The following is an 8,853-nucleotide window of genomic DNA, read 5'->3' as shown; positions in this document are numbered from 1 at the left end:
CATCTTAATCAGGCACTGAAGTTTGACTTATCAGACCTGTAATGAATACTCAGGGAGAAAAAGGTGTAGATTCACGTGCAGAGCGTGGCAGGTGTGTATTTCGCCTTCGAAGAAGGCAGGAATTGTGGTCAAACAGGCAGGTGAATCAAAACTAGGACTGAAGGCTATAACTGGTTCTCACAAACGAGCTTGCAAAAAGGCTTAGTAGAGTCAAAACGAACAATACCTCACAAAGGCACAAACAGAATGAACTGAACTAAATAAGGAGCTGATGAGACCAGGTGAGTAACTAACACAGGTGAAATCAATGAACACAAATGAAAGACAGGGCTACGTTCAGAAACACAATGATTCAGAACACAAGGTTGACTAAGAAAATAAATACAGTACCTTACAAGACCAAAGTACACTCTGCAGATTTGTAAAATATCTGTAGAATACAGCAATCAACATTAAAATGGTTCAGTTTGTGTAGAAAAAATATAATTTGTTGTAGTTTCTTTGTCTATGCAATGGTACAGTCATTGAATTTCAGTTTCTCTATCTCGATTCCCAGGTATTTATATGTGGTCAAAATATCGACTGATTCCCTGTTGATATTTGCGGTGGGTAGTGCGGTTTTATGCCTTCTAAAGTCAATTTACATCTCTTTTTTTTTAAGGAAGTTATCTGTACACCACTGGATGAATGTACCTTAAAAAAAGTTAGGGGTGACGACCAGAAAACCAGTCAGTATCTGGTGTGACCACAATTGGCCTCATGCAGAGCGACACATCTTCTTCGTATGGAGTTTATCAGGCTATTGATTGTGGCCTGTGGAATGTTGTCCCGCTCCTCTTCAATGGCTGTGCGCAGTTGCTGGATATTGGTGGGAACTGGAAAACACTGTCATACATGTCGATTCAGAGTATCCCAAACATGCTCAATGGGTGACATGTCTGGTGAGTATGCAGGCCATGAAAGAACTGGGACATTTTCAGCTTCCAGAAATTGTGTACAGATCCTTGTGACATGGGGCCGTGCATTATCATGCTGAAACATGAGGTGATGGCGGTGGATAACTGCATGACAATGGGCCTCAGGATCTCGTCACGGTAGCTCTGTACATTGAAATTGCCATCGATAAAATGTTAGTGATTGTTGTCTGTAGCTTATCCCTGCCCATACCATAACCCCACCACCACCATGGGGCACTCTGTTGACATCAGCAAACCGCTCGCCGACACGATGCCATACACTTGATCTGCGGTTGTGAGGCCGGTTGGACGTACTGCCAAATTCTCTAAAATGACGTTGGAGGCAGATTAAGGTAGAGAAATGAACAGTCAATTATCTGGCAAAAGCTCTAGTGGACATTCCTGCAGTCAGCATGTCACTTGCACACTCCCTCAAAACTTGAGACATCTGTGGCATTGTGTTATGTGACAAACTTGCACATTTTAGTGTCCTTTTATTGTCCCCAGCACAAGGTTCGCCTGTGTAATGATCATGCTGTTTAATAAGCTTCTTGATATGCCACACCTGTCAGGTGGATGGATTATTTTGGCAAAGGAGAAATGCTCACTAACAGGTATATAAGCTTTTTGTGTGTGTGAAACATTTCTGGGATCTTTTATTTCAGCTCATGAAACATGGGACCAACACTTTACTTGTTGTATTTATATTTTTGTTCAGCGTATAATATTTGATTAAAAAGTGTTCATTTTTTGCAAGAAGATAGATTTCCCTAATATACCTGTTTACATGGACATGTGATAATCAGGCTACCTGATGAGAATTTGAAAAATGCAGAAGATCGGCAATCAACATAAACGTTATATTATAGTGACCATATTATTTTTGGGAAGCCTAGGTCATGTAAAGTTTGTATGTGAAAAACTGTTTATAATATGCATCCTTTAACTCACTTCCCTTGCGCCAAAGAGGGAGGCTAGTACTACTCGTGATAGCACATGCGCAGATCAAATACACTACAGGAACTTTGATTAAGGTGTTTACATGTCCTATTAAGTGAAAAGATTTCTCAAAAATCTAGGTGTTTTCATCTGCGTATGCTGACTTCGATTATGAACTTAAGCTGATTGAGGTCATGCCATACTCGTTCTATTGCCATAATCAGTTTCATATCAAATTATCTGTGTAGATGTAAACATACTGATTATTTATGTGCATCTTTCCTTCTAGAATGTTGACAGCTTTTTATGCCAATAAGTGTGAGAGCACATTCTATTGCTAAAATGCTCTAATTGTCACGTCCTGACCATAGAAAGCTTTTATTTTCCATGGTAGAGTAGGTCAGGGCGTGACAGAGGGTTTTGTCTATCTTATTTATGTCTATGTTGGTTCTAGTTTATTTTTTCTATGTTGGGGTTTTGTCTAGTTTATGTATTTCTATGTGGGGTTCTAGTTTCTGTATTTCCATGTTTTTTGGGGGGGATGATCTCCAATTAGAGGCAGCTGGTCATCATTGTCTCTAATTGGGTATCATATTTAAGTTGTTGTTTTTCCCACTAGGTTTTGTGGGAGATTATTTTGAGTAAGTAAGTGTATGTTGCACCTCTTCGTTACGGTTTGTTGTTTTGTTTATTTGTATGTCTTGCATAGTTTCACAGTTTTAATAAAATGTGGAACGATACACACGCTGCGCCTTGGTCCCATTCTTCAGACAGCCGTGACACTAATTTTACTTAATAGCTACACTCACCAACATAGGGTAAACGTTATCCTTCATGCTGGCCCTGACCAATGCGACAAGTTTCCTCTCACTATAGCTGCACTCCTCCACATGCCCAGACCTATAGTGGTTTTCTCCCACAGTCAACAACTACTGTAGCTAACAAACAAGTAATTAAAACCAAAATACATTGGACTATATTGGTCTGCTAGTGTCTAGCAAAGACAGAGAGAAAGAGGACAGAATGTTTTTTGTCATTATATTGAATAATTAGCCTATGCAAATTGCATTGGGTTGACAGAACACCTCTGATCGTGTGGATAGTTGCTGACAGTGTCGGCTACAGATGACGTGTAAGAGCTCCCAGCAGGGATTTATAGTCTTGCTTGATGTCTACTCTCTTTTGAGAGTAAATAGAGGTAAATACATTGATAAGGGTCACCTTGTTCGAAAGAGATTCATACAGTTATCAAAATATCATGCTACACGAAACACAGACCTTATTTCATCTGGTTTCGAAAATTACCCTATGGGCAAAATGAATGGGAAAAAGCTAATGGAACCAGAGGGGGACAACAATTAGTCTGTTGTTTTCATCCACCCAGTCTTTCCAGAGAGAGAACTGCTAATTTTCCAAACAGAGTCCAGCCTTTTAGTTGTGGATATATACTGTCAGGTCCAAAATTATTGCCATCCTTGTATACAATAAATAATACAAATACTGAGCTATCCAAATTTTTTAAAATATTTTATCCTAATACAATTGCTCAGAGAAGAGATTTTCTTTTAACAAGTGATATATTTTTTATATTCAATACCTTTCAAAACCTCACCATGTGAGTATAAAGGGGCTGAACCTTTTTCTAAAATGTTTTAAGAGATTGGAGAACACTTTGGGAGGGATCTTAGACAAAGGTTAAAGCAACAAAAAAATCCCATAGGCCCCCCGAGTGACGCAGCGGTCTAAGGCACTGCATCACAGTGCTTGAGGTGTCACTAAAGACCCGGGATTGATCCGAGGCTGTCACAATCGCCGTGACCGGGAGTCCTATAGGGCGGCACACAATTGGCCCAGCGTCATCCGGGTTAGGGGAGGGTTTGGCTGGGTGGGCTTTCCTTGGCTGGGGACCCATGCCTATGGGACCCGTGCCTATAGATCCTTTTTTTGACGTTAAACCCACCACTGTTGTGCGTGGCCAAAGACCACTATTTGCTTTTTTGCTCATCTTTATCAAGGGTGCCAATCATTTTGGACCTGACTAAAGCTCATCAAGCCCTTGTACACATTCTCTATGATCTAATATAAACACCTTTGCCTGGGTACATTTTACTGAACTCAGAAAACTTCACTCAGACTTGGACATCAACAAAGCTTACCACTGGTGCTAATTAGCAAAACTCAAGAGGGGGATTTGAGAGTAGCTCAACTCAGGGCCTTGAAAGTGACTCCTACAGCACTCAGCACAGACAGAGAGAGAGAGAGGAGACTCAGGGCTGGAGTAAATCCGCATCACAAAAGATCGGTGTTCAAATGTAAAGGTAATTAACAATTGAGCCGACATATGCAGCGTTTAATGTAAATGAAGTCAACACAAAGCAGGATGTAAATTTCATTCAAACTATAAGTCATATCTTCATCGATACTTTTACGATATTGATTGAATCCAGCCCTTAGGCAAGAGAGGCAGACTCACTGGCAACACGAATCACTGCTTTTCTAGGACATCCCACTCCTGTCTCTTTCTTCCTTTGATCTGGGGTAACTACTTCAAAACAAGAAGAGATCTCTCCTCAGTTTTTAGAGCAAAGCCCGCAGCTATCTAGTTGTGCCGCAAATATAACATCTGTTGTAATACATCACAGTGCATTTTTTCTAGGTTGAAGCTGCACTTATTAAACACCAATTGAACAACATGTCTATATAATAGGCGGTGTCAGAGGAAACCCCATAAAATTGTCAGAGACTCCAGTCACCCAAGTCATAGACTGTTTTCTCTGCTACCGCACGGCAAGCAATAGCAGAGAGTCTAGGACCAAAAGGCTTCTTAACAGATTCTACCCCCAAGCCATAAGACTGCTGAACAATTAATCAAATGGCCACCGGACTATTACATTAACCTCCCCTCATTTGTTTTGTACACTGCTGCTACTCGCTGTTTGTTTATTATCTATGCATAGTAACTTCACCCCTACCTACATGTACAAATTACCTTGACTAACCTGTGCTCCCGTACATTGACTCGGTACCGGTACCCCCTGTATATAGCCTTGTTATTGTTATTTTGTTACTTTTTATTATTTTTAACTTTAGTTTATTTGGTAAATATTTTCTTAACTCTTCTTGAACTGCACTGTTGGTTAAGGGCTTGTAAGTAAGCATTTCACAGTCAGGTCTACCTGTTGTATTCGGCACATGTAACAAATAAAGTTTGATTTGATTTGATATCTCTAAATGTCTCAGTGCTGTTTAGATGTTTGCACTGAATTTTTAATAAGATTTTGTTTTAATATTGCAGAACTTTGACATAATTTGTTCATGCGTTCAACTTTGCAGACTGAAAATAACAGACATTTTAAGATGAAGACTGCACTTCCAACAAGGAACCGTTGACTGTTGCAGCCATAATAAGCAGCGCTCCTCAAATCATCCAAGAAGGGCCAGTGCTTTGTTCAAGCAGAACTTAATGACTATGACAAACATAGGAAGCCAATTGCATTCACTTGGCTATAGGAAACAACACACACACACAGGCAAATGATTAACCCTCAAACCCTCAAATCACTCAAATCGCGCCGTATTCAGTATAAACCCATGACAATGTATGATTGTTTTGAAATATCAGCTCTACTTTTAAATAAATGTCCTCATTTACAATCTGACTGCCGGTTGCCCGGCAGATCTTTAAAATACAGGTTCAGTCATTACCTGCCTGACATGATCATAAAAATGCATATCGGAGGAAGAAATAATTTTCTTCAATATAGATTAAGAAGCTGAGGCGGGCAAGGTAATTGACAGCATTAAGGATTTAAGTGAACCGAGGCCATTTTCAAGGCTCTGTGACTTATCATTTCATAGGAAATTATCACTGTGGCTCTTCTCCGCCTCAGTTTGTCTACACTGTTGAACGTTGTTAAGGCAGCACTGTCTGTACTGCCACAATCTATTGGACAGCCTTGATAGCAAGGAGTCAAGATAGGCAGAAGAGCCTACAGGACTGAAGTCCAAACTAACAAATAATTTATCTCTTCTCTCCTTCACCAATGCAACGGCTCAAGGGTTATGAAATATACTGAACAAAAATATAAACGCAACATGTAAAGTGTTGGTCCCATGTTTCATGAGCTACAATAAAACATCCCAGAAATGTTCCATATGCACAAAAAATGATGTATTTCTCTCAAATGTTGTGCAAAAATGTGTTTACTTTCATTAGTGAGCATTTCTCTTTTGCCAAGATACTCCATCCACCTGACAGGTGTGGCATATCAAGAAGCTTATTAAACAGCACGATAATTACTCAGGTGCACCTTGTGCTGGGGACAATAAAAAGCCATTCTAAAATGTGCAGTTTTGTCACACAACACAATGCCACAGATGTCTCAAGTTTTGAAGGAGTGTGCATTTGGCATGCTGACTGCAAGAATGTCCACCAGAGCTGTTGCCAGAGAATGTAATATTAATTTCTCTACCATAGATATTATTTTTGAAAAGTTGGCAGTACGTCCATTTGGCCTCACAACCGCAGGCCATGTGTAACAATGGAAGCTGAGGACCTCCACATCTGGCTTCATCATCTGAGACCAGCACCCGGACAGCTGTTGAAACTGTGTGAATTTCTCCACAAACTGTTAGAAACCGTCCCAGGGAAGCTCATCTGCTTGCTCGTCGTCCTTACCAGGGTCTTGACCTGACTGCAGTTCAGCGTCGTAACCGACATCAGTGGGCAAATGCTCACCTTCGATGGCCACTGCCACGCTGGAGAAGTGTGCTCTTCACGGATGAATCCCAGTTTCAACTGTACCGGGCAGATGGCATTGTGTGGGCGAGCGGTTTGCGGATGTCAACGTTGTGAACAGAGTGCCCCGTGGTGGTGGGTTTATGGTATGGGCAGGCATAAGCTACAGACAACAAACACAATTGCATTGTATCAATGGAAATTTGAATGCACAGATATACCGTGACGAGATCCTAAGGCCCATTTTCGTACCACTACCCTATGTTTCAGCATGATAATGCAGGGCCCCATGTCGCAAGGATCTGTACACAATTCCTGGAAGTTGAAAATGTCCCATTTCTTCCATGGCCTGCATACTCAGCAGACATGTCACCCATTGAGCATGTTTGGGATGCTCTGGATCGACGTATACGACAGTGTGTTCCAGTTCCTGCCAATATCCAGAAACTTCACATAGCCATTGAAGAGTAGTGGGTAGGGTTGTGGTGTTCACAACATTTTGTCAGCCTGTGATTGTCAAGCAAATAGCTGCAGGTCTCATGGTAATTGGCCGTTAATTAACATTAACATAAAGACATTTAGCAGCTCTTGCCTTCTACACTGATGCAGACCTTTGGATCATCTACATTTTAAAAAGCCTAATAAATCCATGTAATATAACCTACACCTTCACAATAAATCCATTATTTATTTTAGAGAGGTCTAAAGAAACATGCTATGAAGAAAATGTAGTCAATTTCAGAGGAACAGAATAGCATACTCTGAGTTGTCCTTATGTTAGGACTCAGGGGTGGGCAATTCCAGTTCTAGAGTTTTGCCCCAGCCCCAGCTAACACACCTGACTCCAATAATCAACTAATCATGATCTTCAGTTTAGAATGCAATTTGATTAATCAGCTGTGTTTGCTATGAATGGAGAAAAAGTGTGACACCAATCAGGCCCATGAGGACTGGAGTTTCCCACCCCAGTTAGGTCCTCTTCTGGTTATGCATATGGCTGTGGGCTACACTAGTTCATTTAACAGACAGGGGACCTGGTACCACTGGCCTGAGCAGGGAAACATGAAAGGAAGGTGAGATCCGGTAGTTTGTGGGGAATTTGAGACAATAGGTTACATTGTTGACCCTCTAGAGGACCTTGAAATACCTCACAAACCGGGACCTCAACTAGATGCGATCACCAGGATGAAATACTGGAGACTCACTTCAGTGGTGGTCCGCCTTATCCTTCCAATGGCAAACAACTCACTGGAACCTCACGTGGGCGGCATTCCACACCTCTTCTGAGCGCCAGAACCACTAATCTACTGTAGGGCCCTCGGTCTGGCTCGGAGTCTACGGAGCCAGGGCCAGCTGATATCCCAGGACGCATTGGAAGGGTGGCAGCCTGGTGGAGGAGTGTCGAAATGAGTTCTGGTCATATTCCGCACAGGTAATCCTTTCTAACGCGGCTTTTTAAAAGATATCACATAGTAGAACTGCAAAAGTGTTTTGAAAATAAGTGGAAATCAGTGGAATGCCGGGCGGAATTAGAGTATGATAGCTAAGGAGATGGAGAAAATTCTGCCGTTTGATTGCAAATATGCAGAGGGTGTCGAAAAGAGAACACGGCTGTTGTATAAAACACCTGTCTCTGGATTACATCTTCAAATTTGGAGCAACCATGACATCCGTGACAGAGGGAGGAGTTTCTATCCATGTGTATGGTTGAGATAGTCTAGCTATCTACATTTTCAGATATTACACTTTTCAAATTTTGTCAGAAAATTGTTTTCATTTCAAGTTAAAGTGTACTGTTAGCTATTTAGCTAATGTTAGCTGGCTGGCTCGCTAGCTAACGTTATGTTTAGGATCTGTGTAGTAATATTATTTGTATCTCAGAGTCATTTGCATTGCTAGTTATAGCTAACATTGAACCTGGTTGGTTAGTTACCTGCAGATTCATGCCGGGTAGTAACGTTATGAGTTGGGATTAAGGTTCATTGTTTAGCTAGCTAGCTACATGTCAAAACAAAAGACTCCACTATGCAAGTAACCATTTCAATAGAATGTTCATGATGTCACTGCGACAACTGTCGATAGACATAGCTAGTAAATTCAGCTAACTCGGTCACGTCAAACATCGCACCTGGAATGACTGTACACTAGTTGCATTTTCTTTTGAGCTTTTTTCTATTGGCATTTACTTGGATATATTCATACTAATATAATAATGACGTT

The sequence above is a fragment of the Salmo trutta genome, chromosome 16 (assembly GCF_901001165.1).
Source record: "Salmo trutta chromosome 16, fSalTru1.1, whole genome shotgun sequence".
Lineage (NCBI taxonomy): Eukaryota > Metazoa > Chordata > Actinopteri > Salmoniformes > Salmonidae > Salmo > Salmo trutta.
The sequence above is the reverse complement of the archived record's forward strand: the minus strand, read 5'-3'. Positions refer to the sequence as shown.